The sequence below is a fragment of the Panthera pardus genome, unplaced genomic scaffold (genome assembly GCF_024362965.1).
Source record: "Panthera pardus isolate Hobbes unplaced genomic scaffold, ASM2436296v1 HiC_scaffold_11, whole genome shotgun sequence".
Taxonomy (NCBI): Eukaryota; Metazoa; Chordata; class Mammalia; order Carnivora; family Felidae; genus Panthera; species Panthera pardus.
This window is the reverse complement of record NW_026526666.1, coordinates 44,338,176-44,361,988: the sequence shown is the minus strand read 5'-3', so window position 1 is coordinate 44,361,988 and position 23,813 is coordinate 44,338,176. Positions and strand designations below refer to the sequence as shown.

Below are 23,813 nucleotides of genomic sequence, written 5' to 3'. Positions count from 1 at the left end.
ATCAAATGAGTTTACAAAGTATTTAGAACAGTATCCAAGCACTTTGTAAGTAGAGTTAGCTAAATGAAGTACTGAACGTAGTGTAAATATATGGTACTCCAGGCACTGTACTAAGCACATAATGTTATTTCGCTTAATCTTTATCATCTTGTAAGATATATATTATTATGTCTGTGTTATTGGTGAGGAAACTAGAAGAGAGAGTTAAATTTCTTAAGATCACACAGTTGGTAGTTTTCAAAGCTATGATTCAAACAAATGCAAAGCTTGTGCTCTAAACCACTAACCTATACTTTCTGAATTTAGGTAGCAGTGGAAAAATAAAGCAAAACAGGTGAGGCCAAATTATGTAGGCCTTGAAAACATCAGGCTAAAATAATTATATCATCTACTATAGGCAGTGAGAAGTCACTGAAGGTTTCTGGGCAGTGATGTGTTTTAGAAAGATTTATCTGGCCACAGAATTCTGGATGGATTATAAATCCCTGGGTCATAAAAGTATCAAGCAAACACAAACATATCTGAAGTGAACTTGCAGAAAGTAGGTCATTTTTTTTTCCTTCAAACTCACCCTTAGATATTCATCCATCTACCTAATCCTATTTGGTCTCTAAACCATAATCAATACTAGCATCAGCACCAAATAACCAAAGAAAAGTTGAGACTGCTATTGGCTGATTCCTAAATCCACCTACACCCAACAACAGTGTTCCATTCTACTGCCTAAATGCAGGTGCAGACATTCATGTATATCCATAGTCTCTTTGTAATCTACAACTGAAAGGTATTTAACAACTAGAAAATGAATCACATGTGTAATGCCTCTTGATTTAATAGCCCAACTCATCTCCCCAGATGCTATCCCCAACTATAAAGCATTGCTGGAGAAAATCACACAGCCAGGGTTGCTGCTACTACAAATTCATGATCTTCAACCTCAGCTGGGCCTGAAATGCTGCCAGGCAGCTCTAATCAGACATTTCTCCTATTCCCTTCAGTGGCTGCTTCAAACTTTCACCACTTTTAAGCATTTTACACCTCTCCCCCCATCCTACCATCACTGACGCCTCCTATTCCACACACACATGCTCAACAGATGATTTTTTCTGTATTTTGCCGAGGAAATAAATTTAAGTGCAATAATGTAAGAATTCCTCAGCTCCTCACTTGCCACCACCAGGATATTTGTTTGTAAACCCACTTATTTCTATGTCTTTACCTCCTCTATCAGTAAAAAGGTGTCCTTCCCTGCATCTAGAGCTAATCATTTCATCTGTACTCTAGACTCCCTGCCAACTCTATGATATCACTCCACCAACCAATTTCTCTCATTTCTAAAGTTTCAGTCTTCCTTCTCTTCTGGTTCTTCCTTTTCTACTGCCTTTTCCCTTTATCACATTCCTGTAGGCAGCTCTATTATTTAAAATTCTCTTTTAACCCATATTCTCCCCTCCCCCAACCCCCTACCTACTCTTTTTCCATTCAAAGTCAGACTACTTGAAAGAAGAACTTTATATTCCTTGAATTCCTTCCTCTCTTCATCCATTCTTTTGATTTTTCCTTGGACCACATGTTCATAGAATGGGATTAGTCATAACCCTTGGTTCATGACACACTCGTCACTGGTTCATGCATGGTCCACTTTTAATAATTAAGTTGGTAAAACTACTTGCTCTCTCCCCTTCTCCATCCTGCCTTACACTTTCCCTTATAGGTTTTATCCTCAAGAAGAGCATTCCCTTAATGAATCTCATGACCTGAATCTTCATATAAGACACAGCTTCTTGGAAACCTAACCAAAGACACTAAGGATGATAGAACAGAAAGATAAAAAGAGCCCGAAACACTGGTGAAATCATAGAACTACCACATTAATTCTGGACTACTTAACTCTGGGGCCTTTTTACTTAAGAAAAATAACAATTTGGTTAAGCTCCTGTAGCTGAGTTTGTTAGACTTGCACTTGAGCATAGTCCCTAAATAATCCACTCCTAAACCTCACTTCTCCAGTTCAGACCACTCTTAGAAGAAATTCCAGACACCCGCATCTAAGTACTTTCCTAACACCTTCATTTAGTACCTCAATCCCAATTTGCCAAAAACTGGACTTCTAAATTTCTCCCAAAATAGGCATTTCTTTCTGTATCTCAAACAGTGGATGTCACCTCTAACTGTTCACTATCCCAAACAAAATTCTAAATGACAAACAGAGCCCTTCATCCCCTACCAATCTTTTCACACCTCTGCTCTATCATGTTCCCCTATACCACTGGCCCAGATTGATTTAGTCACTGAGTCCACTCCTGAGGATTCCCTCTTTGAAATATATCTCAAATATATTCTTCCCTCACCATTTCTACTGCTAATGCCACTGCCTTACTTCAGGTCTTCAGCATTTTGCTCTTTGATAATAGCTTCATACCTGGTGTACTTGCCTCTTATCTTGATGTTCTTCAATTTATTACTTACCCACACTTCCATCAGATCAACTTTATTTTGCAGGAGGCAAAAAGTATTTTCCTCTCTTCCCACAAGTAGTCTTCATGGTAGAATAGGATGAATTTGAAGTGGTTGTTTCCTGAAAGAGAACAGAAACAAAAAGGAAAAAAGGAACTAAGTTCTACATCTGTTTTTACACAATAAAGATTAAGAAAATGTGCAGGATAAGGAGAGAATCCATACAATAAACTAATTCAGCAGATGCAGATGCTTTGAACCAGAAGGGTCTATGAAATCTAACAACCCCCTTCTCTTCCCTGTTCTTCAACCAAATCTGTAGAGATTGGGAGGAACACGTGTGGTTCAAACTTCAAGCAAACTTCATCTTACTACCAAATGTCCTTATACTTTGCTGACTGCTGAGTTACTGCCCAAATCTGCTATCATTCCTCTTAGAATTTTTTAACGATATTCTTCAGAAAAAAAAAAAAAGTGAACATCTAAGTCAAACTCTATGATCTGGCTATAGTAAACTACCCAAAGTTTACTATACCAAACTAACCAAGTAACACTATTTCATGCTTCCATGCTTTTTTGCATCCTGTTCCCCCTACATGTCACACCATTTTATTCTACCCTTTGCTCTTAATTAATAAGTTCTATTTATCCTACATGATGCAGTTCAAACCTTTCATAACCTACTAAGTCTAAATACCCTGCAGATACTGGACTTCACTACCACTCTAGGTGAACTGTTGAAGCATTTCTTTTTTTCTTTCTTTTTTTTAAACATTTATTTATTTTTGAGAGACAGAGACAGAGTGCAAGTGGGGGAGGGGAAGACAGAGAGAGGGAGACCCAGGATCCGAAGCAGGCTCCAGGCTCTGAGCAATTAACACAGAGCCCTACGCAGGGTTTGAACTCACAAACTGCAAGATCATGACCTGAGCTGAAGTCAGAGGCTTAACTGACTGAGCCACCCAGGCGCCCCTGTTGAAGCATTTCTAAAACTATGTAGTAATAGTTAGCAATGAACTCCTTAGGGGAAGAGACTACAATGTTGTAACTCAAGAATGAATCTGTCCCTCATACATAGTAAGTTCTTCCTCCCCAAAATTTGTTTAATGTGATATTTCAGAGAAGTATGTAATCTTCTCATGGGCACATAGCTGGGAACACAACAGGTCTTCTGACTAAATTTCATGTTTCTTCTTCTACATCACAACTGTGTCTCTTGAAAGATCAGTAAATACAAAACCCACAAGCACTCATATAAGCACACAAAATTATATAGCAGCTACTACTCTCATCAACCATTAACATGTAGGTCTCTTCCCTCTAAACGCTTTCCACCAGTTTTCCTAAGTTCATTTCCCTCACAGGTCAGAGAATGGAATTTCCTAATTTCAAAAGTATTGGTCTTGGGGTGCCTGGGTGGCTCAGTCGGTTAGGCATCCGACTTTGGCTCAGGTCATGATCTCATGGTCCGTGAGTTCGAGCCCCGCGTCAGGCTCTGTGCTGACAGCTCAGAGCCTGGAGCCTGTTTCAGATTCTGTGTCTCCCTCTCTCTCTGACCCTCCCCCGTTCATGCTGTCTCTCCCTGTCTCAAAAATAAACATTAAAAAATTAAAAAAAAAAGTATTGGTCTTTACAAATACTATCACTTATTTAATGAAATATTTTCTTGCATTCTTCCTGAATTATGACCAACAGCAAGGCAGCAAACTGAATCATGTGAAAATAATTTAGAAACAGTGTCTTTACCATGTCCACTAGAAGATAGCACCATAAGTTCACTTAATACTTACTCTCTTATGTTTAGAACCTGCACTACTGAAATTTAAGTAAAGTGTGTTAATTTAGGGCAATGTAATCCATTTTAGAGATTAACTTTCTAACAACTGTTATGATCCTCAATAAAGAGCCAAACAGACCTTTTGAACCAAACTGAAATATGGTTTAGATACTATTTTTCTGTGAAGGTGGGAATAAAAATGAAAATTTACAAGAGCTAGGAATGCAACCAAAAAAATTTTTTTTTGTTTAATGTGGTGTCTTGTTTTGCTGTTGTTTTTGCCATCATTAACTAATTAACTTTCTTTTTCTTTCTTTCTTTCTCTCTTCCTTTCTTTCTCTTCCTTCCTTTTCTCCTTTCTTTTCCATCTTTCTTTTCTTTCTTTCTTTCTTTCTCTTTCCTTCTCTTCTTTCTCTTCTTTCTTTCTCTCCTTCCTTCCTCTCTTCTTTGCAGGTTCTGTTGCCTAATTTCCTTTGGACTACCATGATTTTACTCAGTCTTTGGGCATACATGTGAAAGCTAATGCACATATCTCAATTGAAATTCTGCATAGTTTTGTTGGAAATCAGATACTTTCATATTTAAAAAAAAATATAAGATACTTAGTGAAGTAAAAGGAAGAAAAAGAGAAAAACACAAAAAGAATTCATCACACATGAAATATTTGGGGAAAATAAGTAGCCATGTTAGTTTACTAACCAGGAGAGCTAGAATACATCAAAACTGAAAATAATTGTACCAAAAAAAAAACCCAGGTACATTTGAAGCTTCAGAACCCTAAATCCACTATTCAAAATAGCCCAACACCAACTGAAATGGATGTCCAGTCCAAATATACAGCAAGAAGTAGATGTATTCAAATAGCATTTAGTCTAAAGCTGAGTGTTCATTTGCCAGGCAGACAGGCCATTAAAAACCTGTGGTTTTGGGGTGTTTTCAACTGAACCTGAGTTTTCAGATGTATGAATTAGTTTACCTCCTTGGAAAGACATGATTTCCTGTTTTCAGGAGAAATGCAAGCCTCTAAAAGCTTATTTAAAAGGTTCAAAAGGCTACTTAGGCATCAAATAACTATTAAAAACAATATTTTGACTATTTAAGTGTAAACGAATCAGAAACATATGGATTAAATTTCCCTTAAATTGCACATGCTCCAAACTGAAAAGTATAAGCAATGGGTGAAACCTGTTTTGGATTTCAGTGAGCCCAAAACATTTGAAAAATCATATGAGATGTTCAGTGAACTCAAGAGTACAGCTGGATTCACCCATCCCTAATTCATTCCTATCCTATGCTTCTGGTCTTAATATAAGGAAGGGTGTTAAGTACACAAGTAGCTTACAGGTAAAACGTGTAGATCTAAATATAGATGTGATTTAAAAACAGAGAGAGAGAGAAGAACTTTTTAAAACGTATTTTAAAAACCTGTGTGTTAAAAGAAAGTCTTCCAGTTTTAAACAAAATCTAAAATAGCCTTTAGACTCTTCATACAATTTTATTTTGAGTCTTTTCCTAGTTAAAGACAATTTATATAACTCTAAGATGGAGAATAAAATAAACTAAATTTTTTTTAGCTTCCACTATGTTCCAGACACTGTGCTTGATATTTTTACACACATTATTTCTTCATCCAATCCCACAAACCAGTTTCATGTGCCTATGCACAGAGATAAGGCATTTGTATTTCACTCGATTATTTTTCTCTTCACCTTGAGCAAGCAGTCTGTTTACAATAAACAGCCAGAGTCTAATAAGCCAGCTGAAAAACATTATATTTCCTCATCAAATTAAACTGATAATATTAAGAATTAAAGTCCTTAGCTACCAGTTGAACTACATAAAACTGAATCAGAGCACATGTTTTGGGATAAAAAATTACTGTATATTTTTGTACCTTCTTTGTATAACTGGGAAAATAATACCTACCTTATAGGATCATTATGAGTATAGACTGGGGAGTTGTATGTAATATGCTTGAGAGTAATGTGTTCAATAAGTGATAACTATTACATAAGAAATATGTGTATATTGATGTGTGTGCTCAAAACTTCTTTTCTCCAACAACCAGTCAGATCCAGACTGTGTAACTGCCTATAACCCTTATCAAAATGAATCCCTCTGATCTCTCTCCAGACTCTCTGTGATAAACAATTCACCATTCACTCAAGTAGATTATGAATGGTCCCCACATATCTTGAAGAGGTTGCTTGAAACCACCTCCATCACAAGTTACAACTCTCCACAACATGTGTGGACCTAGAGGATACTGTGCTAAGTGAAATGAGTCAGACAGAAAAATATAAATACCATATGATTTTACTTATATGTGGAGTCTAAAAAACAAAACAAATGAATAAACAAGCAAACAGAAGTAGACTCACAAATACAGAGAACAAACTGGTGGTTGCCAGAAAGGAGGGAGTTGGAAGGATGGATGAAATAGGAGGAGAAACAGGTATTAACTTCCAGTTATAAAATAAATAAGTCATGGGGGTGAAAAGTACAGTATAGGGAATATAGTCCATAATACTGTAATAACTCTGTACAGTGACAGAACTAAACTTACCATGGTGAGCATTTTATAATGTACATAATTGTTGAATCACTGTTTTACACCTGAAATAAATATGTTATATGCAAACTGTACTTCAATAAAAAGTAAAAATTAAAAGAAAAAAGTTACAGCTTTCCACCCCATGATGCCCTGTAAAATGCCATGCTGGTATCTTGAAGATGGAGGCTATCCCCACACCTATCAGAAGTAACCTGTGTCGGGGCGCCTGGGTGGCGCAGTCGGTTAAGCGTCCGACTTCAGCCAGGTCATGATCTTGCGGTCCGTGAGTTCGAGCCCCGCGTCGGGCTCTGGGCTGATGGCTCAGAGCCTGGAGGCTGTTTCCGATTCTGTGTCTCCCTCTCTCTCTACCCCTCCCCCATTCATGCTCTGTCTCTCTCTGTCCCAAAAATAAATAAAAAACGTTGAAAAAAAAAATTTAAAAAAAATAAAAAATAAAAAAAAAAGAAGTAACCTGTGTCAAACAGCAGGGCCTGCCGTGACCCAGCTCCTGCTAACTGAGGTATAGCACTACTTTTACACGAGTCTTCCTTTCCCCATCAAAATCCAGCTGACTCCTCTACCACCAGTTCAAGGAGTTTACTTGGGGTCCAAGAAGTCATAGCTCTTTCTTTGGTATACTTCAGCTCCAGCACTCTGCTCATCCACTCTGCCACCACTGGAGTAACTGGCACAACCCAATGTGCAGGCATATTCAGTGTAGCCCCAATGCTCAAATACACTATCTTTGAGAAAGAGAAGATATACTGACAGCCCTCTCCCTACATACCACTCATGCTGTCTTATCTGAGGGTCATGCCTCTGCCCCCTTATATGACTTTTGCTCAGAGAAACAGAAATGGGGTGGCTAGGAAGAGTTTCCAGAACCATATCACAATTCCACACAGAAAAATGACCATCAGACAGTTTTCATTGACTACTCCCCCACCTTTAACACCAGCTTGCATGCCTTTTTTTTTTCCTTGGAAAAAGACTGGATTCCGTAGCATGGCAGCCTATGAGGTTTCCAAAAGTCCCTGTGCAGGTTTTAAACTTCTGAGTTATATTAAACCTTGTCACATTTGCTGGTTAGTCAACGTTCCATTGCCTGTCAGCAATGAAAACCTTACCAGAAGAGGTGTTCTTGCCAGCAGGGATCTTTGAGTCACTTATCTCCATGAGGTTTAATGAGCTGCATTAAGTCAAGCACTCTGACAAATCTGTACATAAGGTAATTGGTTTTAAATGCCTAGTGAGAGGTTGCACATGGAGCAAAGGTGTTGAATATTGTGTACTCACCACAGGTAATAATTTTAAGAGCAAACCTAATGGCTTAAGAGCCTTCTAATTTTTATTAGGTCTCTCTTTGGTTGGGTTGCTCTTTGTTTTAGGTTAACAAGACCAAAAACTAGTTTCAGATCATACCTGAGAAGATGAAAGTGACTGGCACTTAATAGAGGGCCCACCCTTCAGCTATGTGCTCTCTGGGAGAGGGAGAAAGGGAAATAATGGGAAAGTATAGTAGTCCTCCCTTATCCGTGGTTTTGCTTTCCCTGGTTTCAGTTACTCACAGTCAACTACAGTCCAGAAGCAGATGACTCTCCTTCTGATATATCATCAGAAGGTTAATAGTAGCCTAAAGCTACATCACAATGCCTATGTCATTCACCTTATTTCATCTCATCACATAGGCATGTTATCACTTTATATCATCATCATCATCATCATCATCATCATCATAAGGGTGAGTACCATACAATGAGACATTTTGAGAGAGATCACATTCACATAACTTTTATTATAATATATTATTATTGATCCATTTTATTATAAATTATCATTAATCTTTTAATGTGCCTAATTCCTAAGTAAACTTTATCTTAGTCATGTATACATAAGAAAAAACGTAGTATATATAGGGTATAGTACTATCCATGGTTTCAGCACCCACTGGGGGTCTTGGAATGTATCCCTTGGAGATAAGGGGGTCTACTGTGTACCCTTCCTTCCTGCAGCTTCAGTGATATTAAATAGTAGTTCATCTGTCAAAGACAGGGTTAGAGGTGGCAAAGTAGAATTCTGTGTGCTACTTAAGCTTCCAGGCCCCTTTTATCCATAGTGTCATCACTCAGGCCAGTTTGGGACAGGGCTATAGGGTTGTCAGCAGTATCGGGTTACCAAGGAAGGAGAAAATTCATTATTGGAGCTGCTGGCCTGGTAATGGAAAGTGAGTGAAGTGAAGCGAAGCGAAGTGAAGTGAAGTGAAGTGAAGTGAAGTGAAGACATAGGTCAATGTCATGCACCATCAGGCACAAGGCTCTCAGTACCAAGAGTACATTTGTCAGGCTTAGCATGGTAGAGAGGGATCTCAGCAGGAATTTACACTGATGTCCTGGTGTATTGTAACTGTGGTTCAAGGAATTCTGTCCATATCAGAGAGATCTCCAGGCCATGGAGGTGGTGACTGTGGGCTTGTGTCTAGGGGTACAGTTGTAGCCCTCAAGGAGGCAAATGAGATTGTCAGGTCCCTGCAACAGTCTGAGTTCAGGAGGTGAGGGGAAGCTAGATCTCTAGGAAACTTGACTAGAATACTAAGAAGGGTAACCCTCAGACTCTTCTCTTTCCCATATCTCCCCGTCTTGTTACTTGCCTTAATATTTCAAATGCCCAATCAGAAACCTAGGCACCATACATGATACTTCCTTCTCCCACTCCTTCATATCCAAACCAAATAACAATCCTTTGTTCCAAATCCTTAATGTCTTTTAATTGTCACTTCTTTCCATCTCTACTGTCATTACCTTAGTTCAGGACATGATCATTTTCGACCTAGATTACTAGAGTAGTCTCCTAACTATTCGTCTTGCCTTCCCACCAACCCCCATTTCCTACCACTACCTCCCTTACAGTCATGCTCTAGCCCTCCCTAGTTACTTGTAGCTCCTTGCATATGCCACGTTCCTTCTTATTTCTTGGGTTTGCACATCTTCATTTGGTTAATTCTTACACTTTTACTTTCTCAAAGAGGGTTCCCAATTCCTCAGGAATGGCCTCAGTGCTCCACCCCCATGATACCACAGAACCCTGTAATAAGGGCTATTAATACCATACTGCAGTGTCTCTTTTCTTGCTTTTGTCTTTTTGATCAACTCTACTGCCAGCTATTAGTGCATTGCCTAAAACACAATATGCAATCAGTGAATATTTAATTAGTAGACTGGATTCTGTGACTGGTGGCTATACTCCTGACCTATCTGATTGTGAATCTAAATGATATTATAAAAAATATATATAAAAAGATATTACAAAAACAAATTAGACAAAAAGTTAAAAATAGAACTACCATATGGTCCAGCAACTCTATATATAGGAAATTAATCATTATCTTGGATATATCTGCACTCCCCTGCTCATTGTAGCATTATTTACCATAGCTAAGACATGAAAACAACCTGTATCCATTGACATATTAATAGATAAGAAGAATTTGGTGTATATACAATGGAATATTATTCATTCATAAAAAAAGGAATCCTTCCATTTGCAACAACGTGATGGCCTTTGAAGTCATTATGCTAAGTAAATCAGATAGAAAAAGATAAATACTTCATGATATTACTTACATATGAAATTTTAAAAAGCCATACTCCTCCTGTTAGTCATTCTAACACTGAGTTTAGACCAATATTTGCTCCAAGCTGATCATAAATTCTCTTTGCCTTTCCACCCCCATGTATAAATCCCACCTATCCAAATTGAGGTTATCCCAGGTACAAGAAAAACAGGACCCAACCTTGATAACAAGAATTAAGATGTTAGTTTGCTGAAATGAAATCAAACCTTTCTTGCACATATAGAAAGCTGATCTTTTTTATATAGAAAGCTGATCAATTGAAATAAAACAGTTTTACATAATAAAAAGCAAGGATCTTCAGGGCACAGTAATGTTGCATCTAAGGTTGGTCAGAAAGTAAGGCTTCCTAACTCTGTTTTCATTAATTAGCTAGTCAAAACACCTTCTGTTGATGTACTTGATACTCTCACACATTGAGACTTGCCAGAATCTGCTAATCCTATCCTTCATGTACTTTCTGTAAAGACTGGGAAGCTGGATCCTGTATGAATGTGAAGGTTGCCTACCAGATAAAAATACCCACCTAAAACAATGACTAGGGTCTGAAATCAAGCCTAAACTCTGCTCATCAAGCTTTGTGTCCTGGCTCTGGGGCTTGCATCACCCAGGGGACACGATACCTTTTTCTAATCCATGCAAAAGTACTTTGTGGGTGGTAGTGATCCTGCTTGAAAGCGTTAAGATTCAGCACTGTCACAGCTCTCAAGTAACCCTAGAAGACCAAAATTCTGAATTATATGTTCCAGAGATCCCAACGGCATTCATCAGTCTCAGGATATACCATTCTGCCCTCTAATCATCATGACTTTGAGCCTGAACCATCAAATGAATCCACTCAACCTCTGCCCATCAAGACCTTGGCTTATAGTGGAAACTGCCAGACCTTTAAACCATGCAGAACAAACAACAAAGGCTATAAAAGTCAGCTTGAGGCTAGGAAGTAAGCAAAATCTAGTTTTCTGTTTATATTTCAGACCTGCTTGATTCCAAGTGCTTTGAGCACACTTGCATCTTTGGCTGGTAGTGCAATATCTCAACTTTCTGGGAACACCATCTTTGTTGGGACTTAGCCTCCTAGATATCAGCCTGCTGACTAACTTCCTGGATATGATTTTGGGCTTCTGACTCAGCCTTTCTAATGCTACTCTCCCCTGAGGCTGACCACCCTTTCCACTAGTGATGAATGTGATCCCAGGCCCAGCATTCAGCCCAATATAGATAATGATATGGCCCAAGTGATGATGCTAACAATATGGTATATTCCATGGGCTCCAAAATACCAAACTTCACAAAAGTGGGGGTTTTCTACATATTATTTCATTATCTTCCCTCACTACTCATCATAAAAATCTCATCCAGTAAGACCAAAAGGGCTCATCATATTCTTATCTTTATCAACAATAATAAAAACAATAACAAATATCCACTCTGGTGAAGACCACAGAGCTAAGTTATAGAGAACAAAGATTTATGAAACCCAGATCATATTCTTGAATGTTGCCCATCAGTTCTGTATTGTGTCTCAGAACAGCTCTCATTGGTGCAAAGTTCTGGCCATAACCAGGATGCCAGAGGAACTGCAGAAGGGCAGCAAGAAAGCAGGTGTAGGCTTCCTGGCAGAAGCTTCCTTCCAGGCTAGCAGACTAAATCTTTAACCCCTAGTGTTTCTGAAGGCTGGCTCTACTGCTGAGCCCTCTTCCTCCCTTAGTAGATCCCATCGAAAATCAACCTGATCTCCTCCTTACTGTCTGCAGTCTTTCCTCACCCACATCTCTGCCTATTCTCCTCTAAATCACACATTTGATTTCCATTCCTGCCTTTAAACTCTGTCTCTGGAAATAAAAATCCACGCTGACATCACTTAATTTTCTTGACATCACTATTTTTGGCTGCATCATTCCTGTGACCTGCATGTTACTATCATTCATCTTGCCCTACTATGGTTTTATTGGTCTCATAACTCAGTTACAGTTTTTGTTGTCTGAGGGAGGAGGATGATGGAGGTAGACGTAGCTTTAGGATAAAGCAGATGCTGTGGACAGCAAAGAGAAAAGAAGGAAAAAACCTGGGTCTCTGATGACTTTTTAAAATTGTGGTAAAGTACATATAACACAAAATTGGCCATTTTAACCATTTTTAAGTATACAATTCACCGGCATTATATTCACAATGTTGTGCCACCATCACCGCTATTTCCAAAACTTTTTCATCACCCCAGAGACTTTGCAACTGGCCATTCAGCAACAGCTCCCATTCCCCAGTCTCCCATGCCCCTGGTGACCTCTAATCCACTTTCTGTCTCCATAAATTTGCCTATTCCAGATATTTCGAGTAAGTGGAATCACACAATATTTGTCCTTTTGGTTCTGGATTATTTCACTTGGCATAAAGTTTTCAAGGTTGAAGGTTTGTGAAGTATGGTACCCATTATCAACAGTGTATTTCTGATTCAATTCATATTTTGTATATGGTTATAAATCTTATATAGCTTTTAACTTGACACTTAATATAAACCCATTTGATTTGAATATACAGGCATAACTCATTTTATTGCACTTGTCTTTATTGCACTTCACAGATCCTGTGTTTTTTACAAATTGAAAGTTGGTGGCAAACCTGTGTCAAGCAAGTTGATTGGCACTATTTTTCTAATAGCATTTTCTCACTTTGTATCTCTGCATTTCATTTTGATAATTCTCACAACACTTCAAAATTTTTCATTATTATATTTGAATTGCTGCAATCTTGTGATAAAACTTTAATGAATGAGGAGTTGCTTTTTATGGATGAACAAATAAAGTGGTTTCTTGAGATGGAATTGACTCTTGGTGAAGATGCTGTGAAGATTGTTGAAATGACAACAAAAGATTTAGAATATTACATAAACTTAGTTGATAAAATAGCAGCAAGGTTTGGGAAGACTGACTCCAGTTTTAAAAGAAGTTCTACTGTGAGTAAAATGCTGTCAGACAACATCTTATGCCAAAGAGCCTTTATGAAAGAGAGAGTCAATCAATGTGGTAAATTTCATTGTGGTCTTATATTAAAACATTGCTGTAGCCACCCCAACCTTCAGCAACCACACCCTGGTCAGTCTGCAGCTGTCAACATTGAGGCAAGACCCTCCACCAGCAAAAAGATTATGACCCACTGAAAGCTTAGATGGTAGTTAGCATTTGTTAGCAATAAATTATTTTCTATTTCAGGTACATACATAGTTTTTTTTCAGACATAATTCTATTGCACACTTAATGAATTATAATATGGTAAAAACATAATTTTTATATGCACTTGGAAACCAAAAAAAATAATTTGACTCACTCTATTGCAATACTTGCTTTATTGTGGTTGTCTAGAACTGAACCTGCATTATCTCCAAGGTACATCTGTAATGTATGTAGTATGTGTATGTGATTTGTGCACACTTTAGTTCCATGAACCTTGGGAAAATGATTCTACAAATATCATATATAGACATAAATGTATAGTTTTTTTTTTTGCAAAGTGATACATACATTCTTATTTATTAAATCACTAGTTTCAGTGTTGTATAGAGCTATTTGTAGAACAATTTCAGAAAACAATTAAAATATTGTGAAAATTTCAGCTTAATAAATATTTATATAAAAACTTCAGAATTTCATTCTTTTTTTACTGCTAAATAGTATTCCATGGTACATATATACATTTGTTTATCCATTCATCTGTTGATGAACACTTGGGTTATTTGCACCTTTTGGCTATTATGAATAATGTTGCAGTGAACACTGACATACAAGTATCTGAGTCCTGCTTTTTATTCTTCTGGTTATATATTTAGAAGTGGAATTGCTAGCTTAAGGTCATTCTATGTCAAGCTCTTGGAAGAACTGCCAAACTGTTCTCCATAGGGGTTACATTTTACATTCCCACCAACAACATAAGAAGATTCCAATTTCTCCATATCCTTGCCAATATTAGCTATTTTCTTTAAAAAATATATTATTATAGCCCTCCCAGTAGGTGTGAAGTGGTATTTTATTGTATTTTTGGTGTGCATTTCCCTAATTCCCAATGATGTTGAGCACTTTTTCATACACTTATTGGTCACTTGTATCTCTTCTTTGGAGGAATGTCCATTCAAATCCTTGCTCCTATTTTAATTAGGTTATTTGTCTTTGTGTTGTTGAGTTATGGTAGCTCTTTATATATTCTAGATATAAACTTTTATCTGTGATAAAAAAGATTTACAAATATTTTTTAGATTTCTTTTCACTTTCTTGACAATGTTCTTTGATGCACAAAAGTTTTTAATTTTGGTGTCCAATTTATCTATTTTTTCCTTCAGTTATTCTTGTTTTTGGTGTCATATCTAAAAATCTATTGCCAAATCTAAGGTAATGAAAAGTGCCCCTATGTTTTCTTCTAAAAATTTTATGGCTTTAGCTCTTATATTTGGGTTGTTGACCCACTTGAAGTTAATTTTTATATATGATGTGAGGTAGAGATCCAACTCTTTCCTTTGCATGGGGAAATCCAGTTGTTCCAGCACATCTGTTAAATAGAAAATTCCTTCCCCATTGAATGGACTTGGTACTCATGTCAAAAATCAATTGGCCATAAATATATGGATTTACTTCTGTAATCCCAGTTCCATTCTATTTGTCTATAGGTCTATCTTTATGCCTTTCATGATTTTTTGAGTTGCTGAGTTAACAAACACTGAAGGTTACTATATTCATTGTATATTGCTGCTATAACAAATTTCTAAATTTGTCTTAAACAAAAACAAATTTATTATCTTATAGTTCTAGAGGACAGGGTTCCAAAATGGGTTTCACTGACATAAAACCAACATGTCAGCAGGGCTTCATTTCTTTCTGACAACTGTAGGAAAGAATCCATTTCCTTATCTTTTCCAGATTCTAGAAGCCACCCACGCTCCTTAGCTCATGGCCTTCTTCCATCTTCAAAGCCAGCAATGATAAGTCAAGTCCTTCTTACACTGAATTGCTCTGACTTTTGCTTTATCATCATGTTTCTGTCTCTGACTCTCACCCTTCTTTTGCCTCCCTCTTCTACTCTGTGATTATATCGGACCCACCCAATAAGTCATGATAATCTCTCTATTGTAAATTCATCTGGTTAGCAATTTCAATGTCCCTTTACCATGTCATATAATATATTCACTGGTTTTGGGAATTAGGACATGGACACCTTTGCGGAACTATTGTACTGCCTTTCATAGCCGTTCTGGGTCTGGACTTGTAGTCATTTGATACAAGAAAGTTTCCTATAGTTAAAGCCTATATAATTTGAGGCTGGGCCTGATTTATTCACCAGTCTCCCTATCACCACTCAGCACAGTGCCTGGAATATAGTATATGACTGAAAAATACTATTGAGAAATGTATTTACTGATGCTCCTAGTGCCCAGATAGTTTTTTTTTTCTAATTTTTTTATGTTTATTCATTTTTGAAAAACAGAGAGAGACAGAGCACAAGCAGGGGTGGGGCGGAGAAAGAGGGGGACACAGAATCTGTAGCAGGCTCCAGGCTCTGAGCTGTCAGCACAGAGCCTGACACGGGGCTTGAACTCAAGAACTGCGAGATCATGACCTGAGCCAAAGTTGGATGCTCAATGGACTGAGCCACCCAGGCACCCCAGTGCCCAGATAGTCTTTGTCAATGATTTTCAAACTAAGTCCCATAGAATTCTAAAGTTTCATTCCTGTGCCTTGGGAACCACTTGAGGTAAGAAGTAAAAACTGCCGAGGAAGAAGCTGAGCCTTTCTTCAATCCAAGCAGTTTGCCTTTATCTATTTCATTTTTTGAGATTCTATGTAAAATTATAAGAAGTCTACTGATATAGGAAGTTAAAAAAAGAAAAAACTGGGATTAGCTCATTGACAATATAGCACAACTCCAAAATGTTTGCTTCATGAGGATGTTGATTTTATAAGATAAACTGAACCAGCTCTCTAGGTGAGTAACCCCTGTAGCAAGAAGGACGTGCTTCACGTGGTGCCCAGCTGAAATTGGGTTGAATAGAACTAGAGCATGAGATAGTCTCTTTACAACTCAGCATTCTAAATGTAGTTTCCTGTTCAATCCCCCAAATATTTCCTTCCAATTAAGCAATTCCCTTGGCCCTGTAATTTCAGAAAGCTCCTTGGAGTTCAGTTGGTAACGAAGAACTGCCTTTTCCAAACTACTCAGAGAAGAAAAGCAATTGTGAGCATTATTAAGTGCTTACTCTGTGCCAAGCACTGTGTTGAACAATTTACACACATTATTCCTCATGTGTATGTACTCTTTGCCATAATCCTGCAAAGTATACCGTATCTCCATTTTACTGATAAGAAAACTGGGACAAATAAATATTAATCTACCTAATGCCACAAAACTTGGCAGGAGATCTTTTAATATTTCCCCCACATGCTATTCTCAAAGACACCCATAAGAATAGGTGACCTTTTTCCTTGCTGTCCTAAGATGGCCCTTTCATCTACATAATGTCCATGGAATTCAGAGATTCAATCATGTTTAAGTGAAAAGTAAGCTATAAGCAGTGGGAAATCTGGGTAAATTCCACATCTTCACTAAGATATAAAATTTCTAGTTGACTTAGGAATAACTAGGAAGTTATTTGTTGAAATCTCCACAAGTCTAATATGCTTCCTGAGTGAAGCACAGTAAGCAGCTGACTAGAGGCAGTTTAGTTACCGCCTACTCTGAAGGCAGCCAAACTTGGGTTTGGGTTTGAACCCTGGCTTCAACTGACTGTGAGACTGTGGACAATTTTTAACTCTTCTAAGCTTATGCATTCTCATACACTAAAAGGGGGTGACAATAAAGGCATGGAGAGGATTAAGCAAGATAATGACAACTGGAAGTGTTTGAAATAGTCCCAGTCATACAGTAAACAGTAAATATTGGCTATTGGTATAACTGTAGGATTTATAAAGCTTTTACATGTGAATTTTAGATGTCAGTTCTCATATAACAGTAATAATTAGCAGCAAGGATAATGAATCAGTAAAATAACAATAATAACTGTTCCTTCCCTTCCCTGATGGTTGATATTTTCCATCTACAGGAATGATCCCATCAACATCAAATCTGTTATAACATATATCATCTTAAAAACAACTCTCCTTGGGACGCCTGGGTGGCGCAGTCGGTTAAGCGTCCGACTTCAGCCAGGTCACGATCTCGCGGTCCGTGAGTTCGAGCCCCGCGTCAGGCTCTGGGCTGATGGCTCAGAGCCTGGAGCCTGTTTCCGATTCTGTGTCTCCCTCTCTCTCTGCCCCTCCCCCGTTCATGCTCTGTCTCTCTCTGTCCCAAAAAATAAAAAACAAAACAACAAAAAAAAAAACGTTGAAAAAACAACTCTCCTGTGTACCACATTTCCCTCTAGCTATCATCCAATTTTTATGCACCCATTACAATAAAAGTCTTCAAAATCACGTTGACACTCAACTGTCTGTACTTCCTTTCCTTCTGTTCTCCTTTGAAATGACACTAACAAGGTTTTGAACACCTTTTTGAAACCTCTTTGAAACACCTCTTTGAAAACCACTTTTGTCAAGATCACCAATGACCTCCTCATTGCCAAATTCAATCTCATTTTGTCCTTTAAGCAGCATTTGACACAGATGACCCCTTTTTCCTTTTTGAATCATTTTCCTCACTTGGCAACATACCAGCACTGTGTTCCTTCTATCTTCTCATTTCTTCTTTCCAGTATTTTCTACTGGTTCCTACCTATCTTTCACAATTCTTTTACTAGAATGCCCTTGGCCTCAGATTTCTCTGTGCATTACCTAACACTCTCTAGTAATCTTATCCTGTTCTATGCTTTAAATACCATATATAGACCAACAGCTCTTAAATGTATATCTCTAACTGCAGCCTTTCCTTTGAATTCCAGATTTGCATATTCAATTGCCCACTGGACATTTCCATTTGGATGCCTAGTAAGTATCTCATATATAACATTTCTCAATCTGAATTCCTATTTTCCTATTTTACCCTCCACTTTGACCCTTCCTTAACTGTATAAATGGCAACTCCGTTTTGTTTTGTTTTGCTTTTCAGTTGATCAGGTCAAAAACTTTTTTTTTTTTTAATATGAAATTTATTGTCAAATTGGTTTCCATACAACACCCAGTGCTCATCCCAACAAGTTGGACAAGTTACTTTGCTTCCTTACACCTGTTTCCTCATGTGTATAATAGGAAATAATATCTATTTCAAGGTACATTGTTAAGATTTAAAGGAATAACATGTGAAGAGCTTTGTACAATGCCTAAAAGTTATCTAACATTAATATAAATAAGAAAAGTAAGAATCAGAAAGTTTAAAATCCAAAGGCAAACAGCTAGGCTATAAAAATAGGAGAGGGCTGGATAAGGAATCCAGAGCTGTAATGCTGGAAAATTGGCTTATTTGTGTTTGTCTTAATATTCTTGAAACTAAATCTAGACGAGCAGCTTTTTCTCCTCCATTTGGTGCTAACTCTAAAGAGCAGAGTGAAGCCTTTGTTTTCAAGTTTTAGGAGATCCTGTTGATGTGTCCTGTTTTCTGTAATAAGTACTATCACTTTTCTATTGTTTACTCACACAACAAACATGAATAGGAATTTATAATCTACTTGGGAACATAAGCCACATGTTTTGATAACAAGGAAGTTAGGAGAACTGAAAAAGTGCTAAGGAAATTCAGAGGTGAGAAGCATACCTTTATTTCTTCGTAGGTGAAAACACTCTCCTATTCCTTTCCTCACTCCCAATCCATAGGGCAGTTTCTTTGTAAACTCCTTGCTATGGAAACAAATATATAAGAATGATTGACATGCATACATACTTTTCTCCTAAGTGTTAAGGATTCCTGTTTAACTTCCTAACATCAATTTCTCAAAACAAAAATGCATAGACAATCTTTGAAGGAGTTAATCAGAGTACTTTTTATTCATCTCATTTGGTTTGCACACCTAAGTGGTGCCTCTGGGTATACCATTAAAAGAGCTTTAATTGAGAGCAAACAAACTTGGGTTTTACTTACCTTGGATCCACTAATTAGACTCAAGATAAAGAGTTCCTTCCAGGGAAGGGAGTGTGGAGCAGATACTTGTTTTTCCCAAAACTTTTGTCTACTTCTGCAGTTATATATTTTTTAAAGCACATATATTGTGTAGGATTATTTACAACCTCTGGAGAGAACGAACATGAAGCATTAGTGTGCATGGATACTGTCATGTGTTAAAAGAAACACACTAGCAGTGGGCCTGTAACTACAGAATTCTGAGGTTGAATTTCAGGGTTTATTGGGGTAAGGGAGTGATTCATAAGGATGTTGATATTTTAGCATTTTCTATTCAACATGGGAATTTAAAGATTATCCTAGGAGAAATGAAGGAGAAAGCTATATGTCTCAACTCTTATTTTTAATGAGGGTGAACTTGCAGGGATGTCAAAAATTGGATAGTCCATCTGCCAAATCTCTGTTTTACATACGCACTTTTTTTTTCGCCACCTTATTCTTGTCAAAAGGTGTTGCCAAGAATCATTCCTGTCAAGGTGTTTAGTGCCAGCACTGTCCAAATAAGAAGCAATGTGAGAAAGAACTGACTTTAGGGGCACAGATGCTATATTAGTGTTGGAACTATTCCTGTGTGGAAGCTTCTCTGCTTCACACTGAATAAAACTGTATGATATTTACTACCATTTAATCCAGAGACCCCTTCTCCCTTCCCCTTATAGTAACAGCACTGTGTGGTTGTTTTTTTTTAACTACATCTGGACTGCAAATATAAAAAATGCATCAGCTGTAAGTAGAGTTGTGACAATAAGACAAAATTCTTGCCATTACTGCTTTCACTCAAAGCCCTGAAACTCTTGCTTATGATTCTGTCTCCCAAAGTAAAACCCCTAAGTAAACCTCTCTAAGCCTCAGCATCCACACTAGAAAATTAGGAATTATAATACCTACCACACACACACACACACACACACACACACACACACACAAAGTTGCCAAGGTTTAAAATTATAGCCTTCACATACCATTTAGCACATACAGCACAGGAGACATAAACAATAAATGCTATTGGAAGGGAATTAGAGTGCGGAGGTTTGTCAACAAATGCACCTAATTTTGATCCTGCTCTACTACTTATAAACTGTGTAACCTTAACTTTAAAATGGCCAACTTAATTTTCCTGAACCTCAATTTCTCAGAATGAATCAGAATGATATATTACCTATTTCATAAATGTGGGATAATGAAGTGTGATAATACATCTAAAGTGCTCACCACAGTGCCTGACACATTCTAAATACTCTACATTAGCCATTATTATTAATTCATTACTTCTTGAATGCTTGTAAAAATAACATATTTTAGCATACGTGCAGGAAAATCCCTGCCAAATAAGTTCATTTATTTTCCTCTAAGAATGAACCCTCTGACAGAGAAGCCTCTATATAAGTAGAGAATTATACAGTCCTAAAAACAGTAAATGAAAAAGTATTATTAAATTGATTAGATCATCTTAAAATCTCTCAATCTGGAAATATCCATCCTGGCATAGAGTTATACATACATTCCTGGTCCACGTCTTATTGAGAAGCTCTTTGAGCTTCCAACTGTGTCTTCCCCTGGAACAGGGTAGATATCTAAAGGAGAAATAGGTCTTATCTTACCTTTTGGGATCTTGGCCCCAGCTAGACTTATCTCCTAAACCAGTTCTTTTGGCTACTTGCTCAACAGCTCTCTGGATCCCAAATTTCATGAACTCACATCTTCTTCTGCTGGAGTTAGGCTTTTATCTCTAGTTCTTCTGGAATCTGGACTCATTTTATCTCGTATACATGCTTGTTTTCCTATTTCTAGTTAATTCTGAATAAATGATTACAGACCCACAAAAACTATCCATCATTCAATACAAGTACACAAAGAGACTCCCACCAAAGTAATCCAATGCATGCAGTCAAAACAATGGGAAGGAAGTCACTGAAAATGCAGTTGGAATCACAAACATTTCAGCACCAAAGAGATTTTATGGTTGTTCCTGTGTTCGGTGAAGGATGTGACATTCTGAAATGGGTGTGTGTGTGTGTGTGTGTGTGTGTGTGTGTGCGCGCGCGCGCGCACGTGCACACGTGCATGTGTGTGTGAATACACTTTCTGAATAGATCACCACATGAAAATCAATTCAGGAATATTTAAGTTCTAAATATTTTTTCAAAAGACATTTGATTCATCAATTCACTTCTTCAACAAATATGTGGAAAAGTAAGAACAATGGCTAACATTTATGGAGCATTTTCTGTGTCAGATACTGTTCTAAGCACTGAAAAATGACAATCATAATAGGAAGTTAATAATCATAAGAGCTCCACCTTACTAAGTAAACTGAGGCACAAAGGGGTAAAATAATTTGCTCAAAGTTACAATGGATACAAAGTGATGAAACCAGGTACTTACCATATGCGAGGCACTTTGCCAGAGGTAGAGCATACAAAAGGAATAATATCTGGTCTCTGCTTTCATGATGTTTAAGTTCAAGTGAAAAAGTCAGACAAAAAGAGTAAACAAAATAATTTCAAATAAGCACTATAAAGGGGTAGAAAATGGGATTATGCTGTTATAAACTAAATTGTGTCTCTCCAAAACTCCTATGTTGGAATTCCCCAGTACTTCCAAATGTGACTGCATTTGGAGATGGGGCCTTTAAAGAGGTCTCTAAGGCTAAATGAAGTTATATCAGTGGGGTCCTAATCCAACATGACTGGTGTCATTTTGACAAGAGAGGTTAGGACACAATCAGACACAGAGAAAAGAGTATGTGAGGACATCTGAAGAAGACAGCCATCTACAAGCCAAGGAGAGAAGACTTAAAAGAATCCAACCTTGTGGACACTGTGATTTCAGACTTCCAGCCTCCAGAACTGTGGAAAATAAATTTCTGTTTAAGTCATCCAGTCTGGGGTACTTTGCTATAGCAGCCCTAGAGAACTAATATAGTAATCAAAGAAGGTCTCTCTCTGAACTGATTAAGACTCACAGAATGAAAAGAGTAGAAGGAAGTCCCAGACAGAGGCAAAAAGAGCAGAGAGAGACCTTGAAGGAAGAATTAAACACTTAAAATATTCTACTAATCTCAGAAGTCATCATAGCCACTTCATTGAGTGATTACTCACAAAACACTTCATAATTGGGGAAGTGTTTTACAACATTGTTCTCAATTAATCATCATAATAGTCACAGGAGGCAGATATTAATAGATTAATTTTACATATGGAAACTAAGGTACCAGAGATGCCAAGTGACTAGAACTTGCACCTAGTTCTTCTGATGTCAAAACCAATGTTCTTTTCATTATACCAAAGTTGTTTCCTAACCAAGACCACTCCTATTTTGTATAAAAGTCTCTAGTCATCATAAGGCCATATTGCACAGGGAAGGCAAATTAAGAGTTCAGAAATTATAAACAGGGTAGAGTTCTTCATCTCTTCATGTTTCACATCCCAACCCCCACACCTTCCTCTAATTGTCTTCAATAATGATTGTGCTATATAAAGGATTTTATTGTTTTTTTTAAGGTTACTTATTTTGAGAGAGAGACCAAGGTGGGAGGTTCAAGGAGAGAGGGTGTGTGGGGGAAAGAAAGTGAGAGAGAGAGAGAGAGAGAAAGGATCCAAGCAGGCTCCACAGCCAGCGTGAAGTCGGATGCGGGGCTCAATCTCATGACCACCAGATCATGACCTGAGCCAAAATCGAAAGTCGGACCCTTAACTGACTGAGCCACCCAGACGCCCCTTATTGGTTTTCAAAGTCTGTTTTCATGAATAAAATATTTTAATTGCTTTAATTCCCCTCTTCACTTAGACCGGGTAGACGCATGAATTCTCTTCAAAATGACTTTGAGTTTAACTGTAGCCTTTGCAAAATGGAACCTCAACAAGTACCTACAGTGCTTGCCAGCAGGACATGGGGAAGTAGTGCAAGCAAGGGAGATTTCCATATAACACATGTGTTCTAAGTACAAAATTACAATAATTAGAGATGGCAAAGACTGAGAAGTCTATCTCCAGGAAGGTCAATGAAAGATTATGAAAATGTTTAGTCTAGGCTGGTTCCATTCTCCTAATAGTACATACAGTGAGCAACCAATATATGCATTCTCTAGCAGACTATTACGTGATCTAATCAAATGTAGTTTTAGCATATTTGTGCAATGTCATGACCCATAACTTTATCATATTTCACAATCAGTTTTTCCCACTGAAGCATTTGGGAATCTGAAAGTATAAACAAAACAGACTGATTGTCTATTAAAAGTTATTCAATAAATGTTTTTGAGAATCTGTTTTGGAGACGGCCTTCCACTAGAACTGTGAACATTATAA

General features: G+C 37.5%; 1 long non-coding RNA gene across 1 annotated transcript in view; it reads right to left on the bottom strand.

Moving 5' to 3' along the window:
- LOC109266668 (uncharacterized) overlaps nucleotides 1-23,813 on the bottom strand; it is a 96,575-nt gene that overhangs the window by 39,895 nt on the left and 32,867 nt on the right. The window contains exons 2-3 of the long non-coding RNA XR_002079811.2: nucleotides 19,141-19,223; nucleotides 2,423-2,578 (exon numbers count right to left, since the gene is read on the bottom strand). This is a non-coding gene — a long non-coding RNA (uncharacterized LOC109266668). The remainder of the gene's footprint in view (nucleotides 1-2,422; nucleotides 2,579-19,140; nucleotides 19,224-23,813) is intronic.